The following is an 18,150-nucleotide window of genomic DNA, read 5'->3' as shown; positions in this document are numbered from 1 at the left end:
TTAAATGGTTTCTCTGGAAGTGTCAACAGATCGGTGGATAACTTTTCAGTGCTTTTAGCTGCTATAATTAAACCTAAAACAAATGTCTTTCCTCTATGTAAAAGTAAAGGAATGCAATTTTTATCAGTCAACTTGCTTAGATAAGTAATTGTATCATTTAAAAAATCTTTCCAATAAAGTTGATCATGAAGATATAAAGGTTTTTTAAAGTTTTTACTATTTGTATTTCTTGAATTTAGCATGTCAAATAATTTGTCAATAACTCGAATAAAACGGATTGTACCATTTGCTCCCAAAAATGATGGATGTTGAGATACCATTAAAAATTCAATTGCATCAGCAACAGAGCTGCTGAGAGTTTGGCCAGCTATTTTCACATTCATTATGTGTCGATGAAATTCTATATGTTTCCTTGAAAGTTTGTTTGCAAATTTCAATCCTTCAAACTCTTGTAATTCAAACAAAGCTTTAATGTAACTCCACTTAATATACTGGCCATCACCATCAATAAAAACACCCAAATCATTAAGAGAATTTCTTGCTAATTTAAGCATATGACATGGATCAAGGAAAACGTGTATCAGTTGGTTGTTATATGAAAAGGTACTGACTATATTGTCAATGTCTTTGCCAAACTGGCATCCAAAGGGGATAACAGAACTTAAATTGGTACTTGTACCATCAAATGTAACACTTTTGATATAAAGTTCATGTGTCAAAGCCAAATTCAAAATGTTTTTGATAAAGGATGTTAAATCACTTGCTTTAACTTTATTCGATAAAACATAACCAATGGGTGTTTTCCAATGTCCTCGCAAGCCAACTAACATGAAAACTAATGCCTCAGTAGCTGGAGTATCAGGTTCGCATACAATAATATCCTTGCCGAAATCACAAAAACCAATATAGTGACCTGAACTTTTGTCATAGATTATACTGTTTTTGATTGCCATAGCATCAATAATGAGGGCACAATATTTAAAGTTTACATCTGTTTTCTGTTTATCACCAAGATAGGCAAAAACATCATGGAATAAACCAGGGTCACAATTTACAGATGATGTCCAATGTGATATTGACCTGGCAGCTGGAAGACACAACATTGGTTGAAGAAAGTTATATGCACGTGGAGAATAAAAATGAAGAGTTAAAGCAAATTTTTTTACTTCATCATTGTATCTGTGACCTTTTGGTTTAACATTTTGATTGAGAAATTGATTTTTAATGATTTCATAAGAGAGTCCAGAAAAATTTTCGCTTAAAACAGTTGCAGCATCTGTAGTCAAATAATTTTTAGATTGTAAATGAGAAATCATGTCTTTTAAAGAACTAATTTTTTTTTCATTTCTTCTTAACTTTTGCTGTAAAGCTTTGACTTTTTTTTTAAATTTTTCTTTTGTTGGTGATAAAGATCTTACAGATAGTGTTGAAGATTGATTAGTTAGGTCAGTACTATGAGTTGTGTTTTCTGGCTGATAATTATGTGTTAAACTATTTTCTTTGTCGGTGTCATTTATAGCAGGATAGACATCAACTTTTTTTCTTTTTGACAACGGTTCAATTTTCGGTAGTGTTCGTATTGTTGGGAGTTTCCTTTTTGGCTTTTGTGTATTTGCAGAAAATACAAAAACTGATGGTACAGCATTCAATTTTAAAATCGCCGTGGATAGCCTACCGAAAGTCGGTAGGCAAAAATAATTTCTTATCCTACCGAAAGTCCGTTTCATTGGCTTAGAATTTCACGTGTCAAATCAACCAATAAAACACGCTTTCGTTAGAAGAAATAATTTTAAGAAATTTCGGTAGAAAAATTAATTTCAGGTGTCATAACAATTCGAAGTGTTATATATCATATAGTGAAAATGGCAATCGCTCTTACTTCCTCTGAATCCTTTTCATCATTTTTATTGTTAAAAGAAGCTAATAAAAAGTATGAAGATACTAATTTTGTTAAGTTATGGATTAGAGATGCTAGAACTATTGAGGCTGCTAGAAAATCTGTTCCAAAGAAAGCTGCTGTTATAGCACCTCAGGTTAAATACTATTTCAGTATTGTTGTATACATGGTGGTCAAAAATTTAAATATAGTGGCGAGGGAATACGTAAAAGCTCGTAAGTTATTGTTTGTTTTTTTGCAGGATAATGTCAAAAAAATCAATTACAATTTTTTTAAACCAATTTAGAGATATCATTTATGAATACCAAAACAATATTATTTACAGAACCAATTACAGGACCCTGAGGAACACTACTTAATACGTCTACCTAGTCTGAATAGAATTCATCAACAACTACACACTGATTTCTATTTTTTATAAAATCCAATATTAGATGTGGCAAGTAATCATCACTTAGTGCTTTAGCAAAAATATCTAATACTTCAAGTTTAGTTACATACAACTAGTAACTAATGCCTCAAGTTTAGTGACATAAAACCCCTAGGTTAGTTGCATACAACTTTAAACAAAAAAAGCTATGAATGGCTGTTTCAAGATGAGCTTTAAGGCTTCTTGTTTTTTTGTTTTTTTTTTTGAAAATATTCACTCAAGAGGGTGTTACTAAAACTCTTATAACTTTTGAAGTATTAGAGATAATTTTGTTCTGTAAAAAACTTAAAAAACAAGTAAAATTTTACTTAAAAAATCTCACATTTAAGGTGGCTTTATTTGTGAATGATTTTATTTCAATGAAAATTATTATATATCTAAAATAGACCATATTTTGGATTCTGATTATAACTATTATTATAGAACTTTTTTAAAAAACTGTCCTTTCTACCTGCATTTTAAAGCGTCAGAAGATGGGCAATGTTTAGTTTTACAAGATATGGATAAAACACATAACCATGAAGTATCTGAAGTAAGTTACACTTTTTTTTCTTTTCTTATACTCCCCTTTATTACCCAAATGTTTTTTCACAGATTGATCTTTATTTTTAAATTCAGATTCTTTATAAGCACCTGCCTAATCAAAGAAGACTCCCTGATTATGCTATTCAAAAAGCTACAGAGTTAATTCATTTAAAACCTAACAAAAAACTGCTGCAAAAAGATTTGATAAACTCCTCAGGCAAAATAATAACTCTTAGAGATATATCTAATATTTCTGCTTTATCTCATAAAACTGACACCTGGAATGATATCGGAACTTTTGTTGCAACATTAAAAGAAAAATATAGTAAGTAATCTCTGAAATAACTTTGAACTCTTTCGTTCACTGTTTCATTGAATTTATATAATTATATATTTCATTGAATTTATATAATTATATATTTCATTGAATTTATATATAAAAAAAAATTATATTATTTTTAGATGCTAATGTTGAAGTTTTAACAGACTCTGAAAATAATTTAAAAGGGATTTTTTTCCGAAACACATTTATGCATAGTGCATACAATGCATATCCAGAGTTAATATGTATAAATGCAACTTATAAATTGTTACAAATTCGACTGCTTGTTTATATTATACTTTGTGAAGATAGTGCTGGTTATTATGTTGCTTTATACATTTTGTTTGCTTTTAGTACATACTATCAATATATTTTGCAAAGTTGTTCATTATTTGCTTTTTTTTTTTAAATAAATTTGTATATTTGATTTGAAATATTTTTAATGTTGATATCATTGAACAGGTGAAAGTGAAGTAGCTGCTGTAGGTTTACTTACGAATGAGGATGCTGCATCATTGAGGTTTGATTTTTTTTCCTCATGCATACATATATTTGATTTCCATGGATAGGTAGCCTCCAAAAAACATTTCAAATTCGTTTTGTGTCACATTTTTAAACTATACTGTGGTGACTTAGAGCACCTAAAGAAGTTGACATTTGGAAAGAAAAAAAATTCTTCAGTCCTGTTACTTTGAACCTGAAATTCTAATGTCTTATTGCAACTGGGGGAAATTTGCTCTGTGGGACAGTCTTATGGTCCTCCAGTGATGTTTAAAGTTGTCAGTTACAGATGAATCTCATATTTTACTCTTTTAGATTACATGAGTAGCATAGAAATTATTTAATTGGTATCTCTTTTGTTTAGCTAAGTTACTGTCATAGCAAACAAAAATATTTTTATAACTTATACTTGAAACTAAATTATTGACAATAAACTCTTTTTTTTAATTATTAGTTGGTTTGTGGAAACGTTTAAGAGAAACAATGTTTCTTGGTCAAACAAAGACTTGACAGAGAGACATGTTTTACGTGCTGCTTTTCCAGATGCATCTCTGTTACTTTGCTTATTTCACACTCTTAGGTAACTTGAGCTTATAAATGTATTGTAAAATTGCACAATTAATATAGTTAGATCATCAATATGTCGTCACTTGTTTTTATGGGGATGGCAGATATCTCTGTACATACATCCACCAATTAAGGGAAGAGGCCGCAAGGGAGTTGCTGCCACATCAACTGTTGATAAAGTGTGTAATGGAAAAAACGACAATATGAGAAATATCCAACTCATGCAAACGTTTTATATGTAATGATTCATATAAAACTCAAGTGTTACAAATTTATGTATTTTGTAAATAATAAAATAATCTAATTTTTATTTTAAGAACTTTCAATCGTGAAATTACTACTGTCAAGCTTGGGATCACAAGTGGACAACGAACATCATGTCTTGAACTCATTCAGAAATTAGCTTATGCAACGTCAGAGGACCAATACAATGATTTTTATGGGATATTTATTTCATCAGCACCTACCATAGTTGAATTATTTTAATGATAACTGGCACAACATTCATAATGAGTGGGTTTTTGGTTTAAATTATGCTTGTACAAATTTTATGAACACCACAAATAACCGTTTAGAGAATTTTAATGGTAAACTAAAAGAAGTTATTGACTTTAATAGTACTTTGGAAAACTTCCTTGATAAATTTTATGTTTTATTAACCTCAATGCGGAATGAAAGAGACCACCAAACTATTTATCAAATGCAAAAAATATATGTTGATATGTTTGAGCCTAATTCTGCTGAGGCAAATTTTAAAGAAATTCTGACATCATATGCGTTTCAGCTAGTGTTAAAACAAATGACCTTGCGTTGCGAAGTCAAATTTTTATATTGTGAACATAATAATTATATAGTCAAAAGTAGTGAAGGTCAGCTTAAAGTAACTTCTATTTCATGTGCTTGTATATTTTTCAAGTCCATGAGTCTGCCTTGTCGCCATATCTTTGCTCTTCGCCAGTTGCAAGGAATGAATCTGTTTGATGCTGAGTTATGTACAGAAAGATGGACCAGGGAGTATTATCGTCAGCATCAGCGAGTTTTTAGTACACTTGCCAGAAATGAAGAGTCTTGTGTAAAGCTTCATGCTGCTCTAAGAAAAAAAATACTTTCTCAGCATGAAAAGTTCAAGCTTGCTCTTCAAGCAACTTCACTTCTAGCTACTTTAGTATAAGAGTCTACTGGACATACTTTTGAACAGCGAATGAACCTTCTTCAGGCATTGCAAAAGGGTTGGGAACATGGGAAGGTCATGGTTGTAAATGAACTTGTTGAGAAAGACTCTATATTCTTAACTCCTGATTTTTCCATTGCAGGAGTACAAGAGGGTACATCAACATCATCAACTGTTGAAGAATCGTTTTACAGTGAACTAGAGAAATTAGCAGACCTGAATGGAAACCCTCAGAACAAAGATAAAGTAATCAGAAAAGTGCAGTCAGAACAATCTGTTGTGGATAACACAAAACCACACCAAGAAGAATGTTTAGTTGAGGAAAATGAAGGAGGTATTACAGTTAAATATAAATTTAGAAGTTGTTATCTGCTATTGAAAATAAAATACGTAAAGTATTAGTCATGTAAGAATAAGAAGAATAAGAATTATATAATCTTATACATTTATTTTAGTTTCTGGTTTAAAGAAGATTCATTTGCCTCAATGTGTTGTCCAATGTGGGCGCCCTAAAGGTGCTACACTTACAACTATAGGTCTGCCTAAAAAACATTACCGACAGTCTTCTGATGTCCCAGTTCCTTTTTTGAAACTTGATTCTGTTCAAAGACATGCTAGTATGTTAAAAATGATTGTATTACATGTTGTAAACATCTGTATACTGTTTTGTATAGTTTTATATTTGATAACATCTAGTTGCAAACAAAACCAAATGGGTACAAAGTTAATTAGGGTAGAGCTTATTTGTGAAATTATTTTTTAAATTTGTATTAATAATTCATTAAAGTTGAACTTCAATTTTTCTTTTAGTAGTTAATTCTATGGTATTAGTAATATTAGTAATAAAGATCTGTTTGTTCTCTTATAGTGATGCTTAGTTGGGTTTTAAAAGCTGATGATGTACAGAAAGCTCTTTCTGGCACTCTAATTGATAGCAGTGCTATAGAAAAAAGACCAGATTGCATTTCATCCTCAATTTTTGATGAATGTGCATTAGAATTTCTTTCATTAATTTAGTAATATTTTACCTCAGATGCATGGAAAACTGTCTAAAGTAATTGACGCTAAAAAAAATCAAAACATTTGGCCTTGCGCTGTATGCCAGAAAAGCACAAATAAAGGAAATAAAACTGGCAGTGCAATTGCATGCGATTCATGCCTCTTGTGGTCACACAGAAAATGTGTAGGCCAGAAGGAAGATTCTCTTTTAAAAGCAAGATATTGGTATTGTCGTTCTTGTTATGCAAGGTAATAGCTATTTTAGCGTACTTATGCAGCATGTATTATATAGATTATATGAATTAGATACAAGTGTTGATAGTATTATCTAGATTGTATAGATTTTATGGATAGTATTTATTTATAGATTGGTTAGATTTTATGGACAGTACTTAGTTATAATTGTATAGATATATATTTTGACATTCTGTTAGTTTTTTTTTGTATGTTGAATTAAACAGTCATTAACAAAAAGATGATCGAACCATAATTATTTGTAAATAAAAAATAAAAAACAGTTTTTAAAGTATTGACGTTCTTTTCATAATCAGTAACTCGTTTTAATTAGATTTTTTCAACCGTTGAATGTCTTTTTGTTTTTTTCTTTAATCAAAAGATATGAAATGCAAAGTCCTATGGTTTACCTTCTCGTGGTGCATTTCGTTAAATAAGTTACATAAGTTTGAAACTTATGTAATTTATGAACTAAAAACCAAGGCAATGTTTGTAGTAAAGTTATTTGCAATAAGCTATTTAAAGTATGAATAAATTCTAATAATAGACGTTTTTGGTAAGATGATTAATGAATTGGTCAGTATAAAAATAATCAAGTTGTCAGTATTTTAAATAATGTGTATATACATCTACTGATTTTTAGGGGTAGGCGAGTTGAATGTACATACATCGATTGGTTTAGGGATAGGTGCAGTGGATATACATACATTAACTGAGTTTTTTAGTTTGTGCAGGCATTCTGATCATTCTAATGATCACAGTACACTGACCATGTGACTATAAAACAGATGCCTTTTTTTCTTTTCAATAATGTTCAATACTTTATATTGATTTTAAAATCAATAGAAAATCTGAAAATTATTGATAAAAATAAAAAATAAAAATCATTCTGTTGATCAAAATAAGAAGACTTAATTTACAGAAAACTGTGAATTAAATGTATATGTTATACATAAGAACATTTACGGAAATAGCACGCACTTAGCTGAGGCCCTAACATCCCCCTGTAAGTGCAAAACCTATAATGCTTTAAAAGTTTCAAAAATAAAATTTTATAAAAGTCTTCTAAGGCTTTAACTTTTAATATTTTAAAAATATATATTATACACTAAAAAAGTTCATTCTGCAAAGTTTATCACTTAAACTTTGTAGAAATAAGTTAATGAAAATATTTATTAATATTACCTTCACTGGTTACATTTATTTACACAACCGAATGCGCGTTTTATTGATTAATAAATTCGTTTTGACACGTGAAATTCTAAGCCAATGAAACGGACTTTCGGTAGGATAAGAATTTATTTTTGGCTACCGACTTTCGGTAGGCTATCCACGGCGTTTTAAAATTGGTTTATAATGATGATCAACACTTGAAATATTTTTATCTGGGATACAATAATTATAGTCTGCTTCTAAAAAATGGTCGCTACATATACAAGTATATTTAGTTGGGATAAAATTTTCACGATTCAAAGCAACAATCCATCTTTTACACAATTCTGAATTTTTAATAGGAAATTTATGGAAGGATTTTGAGCCGCCTTTTACATATCTACTAGAACATCCATACGCAGCACAAGAATTAACCATTGTATGATGAAATTACTAAAAGAAATAATTAACTTAAATGAATGCTAAAGAAAATGAACAGAAATTATGTCGGGATATAACTGTTTTTATTATATGATATATTGACTGTTTTGCCCGATATAATAATGGCCGATTAAAACTGTAAACAAAAAAATCGGCTTCACTTGCAGCTTATAAAAAAACCCGGAGTTTCCTATCTAGTTATTTATTATACGTCATTGAATATAACTGGATAGCGTATACGAAAAAATTTTTTGAAGCCAGTTTTGGCCTCCCAAGATGGCGGCGGAATTAAGGAATGGTGATATGAAATTTAAGAAACTGATGATAATCAAGTTTTATATCTTAAGCTCAAATATTGATAAATATATAATTTTCTAATAAAAATCTAGTTTTTTTGTTTAACATAAGATTTTATTCATAAAAATAACGGAATATTACATATTTACATAAATTTCAAATATAAATATTTTTTTATTTAACAAAACATATTCTTACAATAAGTTGCTCTATATTAACTTTCTGTTTTTCATTTTTTAGAATAGATATAATAAAATAAAAATTCTCAGTAAAACTAAGTACAAATTTTAATTTTAATTTGCTTAAATTTAGTTTGTTTAATAAAAGTAAAGAAAAAGTATTTGTTTGCTTGTGCAGAAATCTCAAGTTTCAAATAGTTAGCATTTGTTATATAATTTATGTACCTTTTAGTTCTTAACTACCCAATGTTGTGTGCTAGAAGGTTAATAACACAACAGCATGGTAGGCAGCTGATTTTATTTTTAAGATAAAATGTTTTTTAGGCATTAGTTCATCAGACAGGCACTAAAAAATTATAAATGCTGCATGAACTATTAGCTGAGCGCTGTGATTACACACAACTCAGAGGTTCCTTCTAGAGTTATTGTATATATATATATATATATATATATATATATATATATATATATATATATATATATATATATATATATATATATATATATATATCAAAAATATTTTTGATTGGTTTTTGAATAGGATGAGTTTTGTTAATTGCTTTCTAAGCTTTTTTCAAGTTATTTTGGCAGTTTGTTTTTTACCCAGTTGATAAAGATATATATTTGCATAGTTTTCTGAAATAAGTTTAATCAGTGCAAATAAATGGTTATCAGTTATAGCTGAGTCAAACATATGAGATGTTTGTTCATTAAATATTTTTGAGGAATCAACTGATCTCAAAACTGCACCAGAAATGGCATTTTGAATTCCTATTTCATTTGGAAGGTTGCCATTTATTGAGGCAAGCAACCTTTGGAAACATCTTTCAGTTTCTTCGCATATGATAGTAACACTTTTAGTTGGTTTAATTAAACATCCTCTGTCTTTGAATTTTAAAAAACTGGTTTGTTCAAAATGATAAGAAAGTACTAATCCATTCCAACATTTGATGCAGATAGTTTATTGTAAATTTACGTATCATAAATTTTTTGATAAGATACATAATGTTGATAATGTTTGATAACATACAAAATATATGTTATCAAAACATTCCCTTAATGATTTGTTTTGAATAACAAGTTAAAAACAATTGACTCAATTATTGAGAGCTAAAATATTACAAAGAATAATATAAGTAAAATAACATTAAAAAATAATATTTTGTACTTAATATTTTTATTAAATACTATATCTATTAATTACATATATGTATTAAATAATCCTAGAAGGAACCCCTGAGTTGTGTGTACTCACAGCACTCAGCTAATAGTTCATGCAGCATGTACATATCTGGTATCTTGCTACAAAAATTGAAAATATAAAATTAGTCAAAATTGTAAGTAGACACCACTGCCGCTTACCATACAGTCATGTTATTAACCTTCTAGCACACTGCATTGGGTAACTAAGAACTAAAAGGTACATAGATTATGCATAAATATTATTTAATCGTAAAGTATATATTTAATCGTAAAGTATCGAATATTTTGTACCTTAGTATCAAAATAATTACTGATTTTTAATTAATTGTCTGATTTTTTAGAAATCATTTCATTCCTTTAAAGTTTCATAGTCAAGTTTTTCTTTCAAAACTCTATTTATTTTCTTTAATATTTCTGTAAAAAGCCTTATAAAATGTACATCGATCACCGCTAGGAGCTCCGATCGCCGCCATCTTGGGAGGCCAATTTTGGCTTCAATTTTTTTTGAAAAAGGCAATTGAATACGCTATCCAGTTATATTTTGAGATCAGTGGGCAAACACATAGGTTTCTAATGAAGCGGCAATTTGACTATCCATGTTTTTATGTTGCAGAGGACTGACATTCCCTGTTTTTCTGTAGCAGGGGTATTTTTAATGGGCTATTTTTACCTGACTATACTTGTTTTTTCACTTCAGTACTTTGACAGAAGCTAGCTATCGCAATGCACAATGGGCTGGCAGGGCTATCTCAAAATTTCGAAAAATTAACATTCCCTGTTTTTCCCTTGCACCCTTCAAGTATATTTACGCGGTTTTCAAAATCGTAAAAAGTTGTATAAATTTGAAAATGTTGTGTTTCAAAGTTGTTTGAAATTTCTAACAGCTTTGAAATTCGCTTCCAAAAATATAACTACTTTCGAGATAGTTTGAGGAATCATATATATTAACTAGATGTCTAACTTCACAAAAATTCGGTAAGAAAAAGTGAAGCAAGTTTTTAAAGTTTTTAATACCGGTAGCCGTTTTATTTAAAGTGACAATAATTCATTTTTGTTTTTCTTTGATATATCATTGCGTCATTTCAGTCGGGCAAAATAAGCCTGGCTAGCAAAAAATTTGATTCACTGCAGAAGCGCGAGTTAGATGTGAATTGGTGAATGTTAAAAGGGCGGAAGTCACATATTTTACAAAATTGACCTTTTTACAAATTTGTTTATTCAAAAGATAGCTCCATCATTTTGTGTTAAAAAGGTGTCTGTCAAAAGTTTTCTCTAGCCTGTACAGTGTCTAAAAGTTTTGGTTTTTTGTTAAAAGGGCTGAAGTCCGGACTTCAGCCCTTTTAACAAAAAACAAGAAACTTTTGCTCTGAAGATTGCGGACCATACGTAACATCACTTTGTTGTTTTGATTGTACAACAGCGTGGTAAATAAAGTTGATTTATTACGTTTGATCATTTTAATAGTGATTTAAATTGATTAACTGCTTTTTTAAATGGATGATAGTGGTTGTGAGTCCGATCATACAAGTTATAAAAAAAAAATAAGAAACCCAGATGATTATAAAAGGAACAAGATTAAAAAAGCTAGGCTTACTGGTGTGACATGTAAAAACCACAGGGGACAAAAAGTTGATGCAAAGTCTATCGGAGATCCATGCAGGTAAGATATAATACACAATAATTCTTAATTTCATGGCAGGCCTATGTCATATTGTATTTCAAATTTAATTTGTCTAAAATTTGGTCAGATTTAGGCTCTGTAATTTATAGTCGGCCTATAGACCTAGGTGGTTGATTGCGTGTTTAGGTTGTAAATATTTATAGGCCAAAGACAATAGAATGACATTTTTAGGGTAGTCTACAATTACTTATCGTATTTTAACTTAAACTCTATTTTGTTTCCTAGACTAGGCTATCTATAATTTTTTTTATAAAGTAAAATTACATCATAATGTTTTTTTTCAGTTGTTCAAGAAAGTGTTTTGAATCTATTGGCAAAGACAACCTCGATGATGCATTTAAAAACTTCTACAGCCAGTTCAATAAAAAAGATGAGCAGGATTTATTTTTACACGGCTTGATTGACGTTATGGATATTGTGAGGAAGAGGCCTGGTTCAAGAGATAGCAAAGGAAATAGTCGTGATGCCAATGAAGATACTATACGAAAAAGAAAAAGTAACGGCAGAAACAAAAAGGAATTTAAGTACCATGTTTTGATTGGAGATAAACGAGTACAGGTATGTGTTTTGGCATTTTTATCAATATTTTCTGTGTCAGAAAAGAGGATTCGAAGAGTAAGGGGTTTAAAAATGGATGGAAAAGCAGTTAAAGATTTGAGAGGAGTACATATGAGTTACATTACCAGCCATGATATACTAGCTAAGGTATACGCTCACATAGACTCCTTTCCAAAAAAATTGATCCACTATGGCGGAAAGGAAAGGTATTTTTTGAGTGAAGATTTGAACGTGAAATTAATGTATGAACTGTTCATGAAAAAAAATGAAGGGGTAAAGTTCAGTTACAAGTCCTATTACAACTACTACAATGAGCACTTTCATTTACGTTTCGGGCAACATCAAGTAGACACATGTTGCATATGCGAAGAGTTAAAGCTTAAGATAAAATCACCTCACCTTAATGAAGTCGCTAAGCAAGCAGCAGTAACAGACTTGGCAGTACATAACAGGCGCGCAAATAAGTTTTACCAAGCCATAAAACAAGATGTACAGGACGCTAGGGAAGAAAAAAATGTAAATGTTTTAACCCTAGCCATAGATTATATGCAAAACATTTCACTGCCCAAAATACCTGTGCAAGAGTTATTTTACCTAAGGCAGTTAACGGTTTGTGTATTTTCTATTCATGATGTGAAGAGAAATGTTGCAACACCTTTATCACGAGGGGCAGGCTAGAAAGTCTCCAAATGAAACTTGCTCCTTTCTTTTGCACTACCTGTCTACTTGTCCTCAAGAGTATAATGAACTCAACTTTTATGCCGATAATTGTGGGGGGCAAAATAAAAAGCATTGCTTTTCAAAACTTTTTATGGCGCTTACTGACAATAAGTGGATTAAAAAGGTCAATCAATTTTTCCCAATCAGAGGGCACAGCCTTTTGCCCTGTGACCGTGACTTTTCGATTATAAAAAGAGAGTTAAGAAGGCATGACAGAGTGTACAGCATTCAAAAAATAAAAGAAATTATATTAAAATGTAGTAATCAAAGAAAGTTTTTAGTGGTTGATGTAGAGAGTTCATCTCTAATTTACGATGTTAAAAGTTGGTGGCCAGTTCACTATAAAAAAAACGTTACCTCAATCGAAACAATAGGTAAACCCAGAAACCAACAAACTCAGTTTGCAATAAGCAAATTTCACTATTTTCAATACGATTGTGACAACATAGGTCAATGTAAAGCCAGTGAAATTATCAATGGTATTGTCAAACATACTTTTATGATGAGAAAAAATACTCAAAGCAAAGTGAACCTACCAGAACAGCTATTTTACCCAAACGGAAAGGTTCCAATAAAATCTGCTAAATTGAATGACTTAAGAAAGTGTATTAAGTATATCCCACTTGACCATATTGACTTTTATAATGAACTACTGAAATGGCCTACAGCAGAAAGCAACGATGGAGAAGCAGAAGATGTTGGGGAAAATGATTAAGCATAGCTGATTAAGTTTCTGTAATTGAACTTTTTTTCATTATAATTTTTGTTAAAATGTATAAACAGTTCATAAATATACACTTTGTAAAGATTTTTTGCAGTTTGTGACGTTATTTTCTATAGCCCAAAAATAAAATCATAATAAAAAAAGCAGTAATTATTTGTTAAATGTTAAAAGGGCTGAAGTCCACAGTGTTAATTGGTTTGTAGGTTCTTTAAAAATAAATATAAAAAAATATATGTTTGCTTTTAAGGTAAAAAACATTATCCCCTTCAAAAAAAAAGTTGTTAAACCATTAACAAAAATTTACTGAGTAAGTAGTGCTGTTTTTTTTAGTTTCCCGAAAGTTTACATTGTTGGACTTCCGCCCTTTTAACATTCACAGATTCATGTCTAGTTAATATATGAGGGGCTCAGCGGAAAAATGGTCTAACCCACATTTTTGATATTTTCTGGATAATCACTGCAAACTGTACATTGAGTATGTAGTTTGTTGTGGAAAAAGTGCCAAACCCCAAAGCCCATCCATACAGTGCTACTACCTATAATCACATTTACTTTAACAGAAAAATAAAATTTGAATTGTGGAAAAGTTGCCTATCCAACAATCAACAAGGCGAAAATGAACTGCTCAGATTTGGAAGAGTTTCTAATGAAAAGTGATTGTGATAATTCAGATGCAGATAACAACACTTCTTTAGAGGATGATGTTAGCAAAGGTATGTATATAATTAATGCAGCATCAAGATATACTTTTCATTGAGTTTATCATACAATAATATAGTTTCTAGCCTCAATGTTGTTTAGGCAGGTTTTCCTCTTCTAGTTTTTCAAAACTGACATGCACTTTTTTATTTCAGTTTCAAGTATTGGGGATCAATATGTTGAAGAAAATGCAAGACCTATATCTAAACTAACAGGAGTTGATGGTATGTACAATTTGTCTAAAACTAAATAGGCTTATGAAAGGAATTTTTTAGTCCTATTGATATGGCCTAGGATTGATTGTTTACATTGGTGTTAGGTCTAGCATTAGACTAGCTAGGGCCATTTAGTTTGTTTTGTTAGGAATTCTTTTCTTGTTAGAAAATAGTTTTTACCTAACATTTTCATTGCAGATTCAAATGTTAACCTTGTTGGAGAAGTAGAAGAGGACGACAGCTTTTCCCAGGAAGTACAAGGAGAAACCCATAGTCATAGACATAGTCGTAAGCGAGTTGCCCATCCAGAACTACACAAAAGAAATATTTTGAAACAGAAAAGGTCAACAGGGAAGGGATATGTTACATCAAAGGGCAAAGTAGTTGAACCAAAGATAAATCGGCTCCACAAAATAAAAGTAGTGATGAAGATACAGAATATCTTCAAAGATTTATTTGCTTATTTCCAAGGTACCAATCTCACTATAGCAGAAAAGACAACCAGTACAGTAATTATTTGCCTCCAACTTTACGAATGTCAATGATGTACGAGAAATATGTTTGCAATTGCAATGAAAATGATCGCACCCCACTTTCAATTTTTGTATTTCAATGCATATTCAATACAAAATTCGATTTACGTTTTCACCATCCGCAATCAGATACATGTCAAAAATGTGATCTATTTAACAATAAAATCAGGTGTCTTTCAGAGGGTGAAGAAAAGAACACTGTTAGGAGGGACCTTATTATTCATCAAGAGATGGCTGAAAAGGCAAAAGAAAAAATGAAAGAAGATACACTAGATGCACATACAAATCCAAACAAGAGGGTATTAGTTTTTGACTTACAAAAAACTCTACCGACACCAGTGCTTAGTACAGGAATAGCCTACTATAAAAGGCAAATGTGGACTTACAATCTTGGAATCCACGATGAAAACTTAAAGACAGCGATCAAAAAAGTTGTTTATGTATGTATGGAGTGAGGAATAAGCATCCAGAGGTACTCAAGAGATAGGTTCGTGTATCCTCGAGCTTGTTTTTCGACACATACCAGAAACTGTGACCCATTTAATATTGTATAGCGATAGTTGCAGTGGACAAAATCGTAATATAAAAATGTCTCTTATGTTACAATATATTTTGCACAAATCTCCATTTCTGAAAACCATTGAACAGAAATTTTTTGTACCAGGGCATAGTTTTTCCTCCTGCGACCGAGACTTTGCTGTGATTGAAAATGCCAAAAAAAGGAAGGACCAAATTTTTGTTCCAGATCATTGGATAGACCTTATTAAAAATGCAAAGAAGAGGGCCCCAATATTTATTGTAAGAAAAATGGAGACCCATGAATTTCTCAGTACAAAATCATTGGAGAGTGGGATAACCAATAGAAAAAAATTAACAAATGGCGAAAAAGTTTCATGGCTAAAGACATGCTGGATAAAATTGGAAAAAGGATCACCACGCTCATTTTAAATGAAGCAAACACATTTAGAAAGTGACACATTCATAATGCTGGACGTAACAAAGCGAAATCGTGGACGGCCATCTACCACTATCAATGTTGAACTTGAGCCCTTGTACCCCAATGGTAGAAAACTCACAAGAGAAAAGCTAAGTGATCTTTTTGAGCTAATACAATTCATACAACCTGTCCATCATCCTTATTATCTTGCTCTTAAAGGTGACGAGGAGGCAACTGATTTGGGTCTAACAGATGATTCTGGTGACGAAGAAATAAATTAGTGCATGCTACATATATAAAAGAATCATTAACAAGTCATAAACAAAACATCCATTTAGCCTAACCAACTCTATTAACAATATTTTAAAAATTTTGAAGAGGCAAAGTTGCCTAACATTTTTGTTATTGCAGAACACAGTAATATAGTATCCTAATTTTTTAGTAGATATACCAGTGTATTTTTTCACTTGTCTTTATAATAAATACTATTTTTCTGATAATGATACTTTTTCCTGTTATTTTTAAAAATATCCTTAAAGTCTTTTACAGTTTACTAAAAATGAAGTAATTGTCGCTTAGGCAACTTTTCCGCTGAGCCCTTCATATATCATTGAGTTTGAGTAACTGAAACGAATGCGTACTAAAAGTAAACAAACGAACGTCGCGTGACTTCGTGCAGGCTTTAAGCTTAAAGACTTTTAGTTCAATTTCAATGACTTTTTTCAAGTCCCATAAGCTATATTTTAAAGTGAATTAGAATGTGACTCTACAAGAATTATTACACTCTTCCCTTCTATTCTCCTAAACTCTTACTCTATCTCTCAGGTTTGGAAAAAATCACAATCAATGAGAAGCTACCTATGTTCAGGTTCAAAGACATGGACTTTAAATAAAGTGATAACTAGTTTGTTTATATGCTATTAATCTCCGCCCTTCTAAGTTCTAATTTCTAAATGATAAAAACTTGAACCATACTCTAGAATAACATTACAGAAATACAAAATATACAAAAAATATATTTTAACACCATTACAATTATTTATATAGGCTTTTGTAATCCTTTAATTTTTTTTTTCTTCAAAGTTTAACGGATTTCAACTTCGTTTAATTAAAGAAACGTCACCAAACTGACGGCTTTCAAAGATGAACAAAAAATTTGCTAATTTAAAAACCGTAACTCCATCGTTTTAGCTCATACCACACAGTGACTTGGTGGTTGTATTGGTTTTTTCGATAATTGCCCTTGAATTTTTATTACCTCGCTGAATTTTTATTACCCGAGCTTCGTCGCTGAAGAACATTGGGCTGAAAAATTTGTTGTTTACTTGTGTTTGTTCATGCATTCAATCGGCAAATGTAAGGCGCTTGAAATATTAAGATATAACTTTCTGCGTTAGCTAAATCTTGCACGCGTAATGACAATTCTTTGTCAATATCCAATTCAAAGTGGCTATGGAGAAAAATCCTGTCCATTAGAAAGAATACAAAGTTGATGAAAAGAACTTGATGGTCAGTGTTGTAAGGCCTACCAATTAACTTTTGACAGAAAGACTTAAAGCTCTCAAAATACAGCGATCAAAAAAGTTGTTTAAAGATCTATGGCCCATCAATGGTCAAAGTTCTCAAATGAGAAGCTATTTAACGTTGACTGTATCGCAACAAAGTAAATGATCTATTGTTTAGAATTTTTCTCAGTCAACAATGATGCCAGGTGTTATTGCTGTAAATGGTGAAAAATGTCTACCCATCATCATGTAAAAAAGAAAGAAAAAATGAATACCCATCTATGTTAAAGAGATATAAAAAATGAATACCGGTTTATATCAACCTTTGACAGAGCAGGTTTCGAGAAGACCTTCACAGATAGGAATTATGTTCCAATGGAGCTACAATTCATGGTGCCAAAAGGGCTCAATAGTTTTATATTCACAACTCAAAACAACTTTCAGTCTCAATCTCTTTGCTACGTTTCAGAAGATATTATACATAAAAATGGATTTGTGTATCACCTAATATTATGTAATTGATCGTACCCAAAATTTTCTACTTTTCAGCTGAAATTTTTGGGATTTTTTTAATTCAAATGTTTTTGGAACTAGTATCAATATGAATAAGTTCTATGAAAAGTTGCATTATCAGAATATTTTGTTCGTTTTGATGTGGAA

The 18,150-nt window shown here is 30.8% G+C and overlaps 4 pseudogenes across 3 annotated transcripts; all 4 read left to right on the top strand.

Moving 5' to 3' along the window:
* Positions 1-1,771: 1,771 nt before the first annotated feature.
* On the top strand, positions 1,772-6,886 carry LOC145186321 (uncharacterized; annotated as a pseudogene). Its single transcript, XR_016449855.1, has 8 exons — positions 1,772-2,112; positions 2,792-2,859; positions 2,946-3,177; positions 3,637-3,694; positions 4,130-4,255; positions 4,560-5,747; positions 5,869-6,030; positions 6,282-6,886. The product of XR_016449855.1 is annotated as an uncharacterized LOC145186321 (transcript).
* A 4,402-nt stretch (positions 6,887-11,288) lies between these two features.
* Positions 11,289-13,685, top strand: LOC145180292 (uncharacterized; annotated as a pseudogene). The gene is made up of 2 exons (XR_016450250.1): positions 11,289-11,578; positions 11,884-13,685. The product of XR_016450250.1 is annotated as an uncharacterized LOC145180292 (transcript).
* Positions 13,686-14,175: 490 nt separating this feature from the next.
* Positions 14,176-16,479, top strand: LOC149891943 (uncharacterized; annotated as a pseudogene). Its single transcript, XR_016450254.1, has 3 exons — positions 14,176-14,314; positions 14,456-14,524; positions 14,714-16,479. The product of XR_016450254.1 is annotated as an uncharacterized LOC149891943 (transcript).
* Positions 14,904-15,592, top strand: LOC149891944 (uncharacterized; annotated as a pseudogene).
* Positions 16,480-18,150: the final 1,671 nt, after the last annotated feature.

This window comes from Hydra viridissima, unplaced genomic scaffold (assembly GCF_058129835.1).
Source record: "Hydra viridissima isolate aposymbiotic clone 2 unplaced genomic scaffold, HvirCarnegie_v1 scaffold_2, whole genome shotgun sequence".
NCBI lineage: Eukaryota > Metazoa > Cnidaria > Hydrozoa > Anthoathecata > Hydridae > Hydra > Hydra viridissima.
This window is presented reverse-complemented; position numbering and strand designations above follow the sequence as displayed.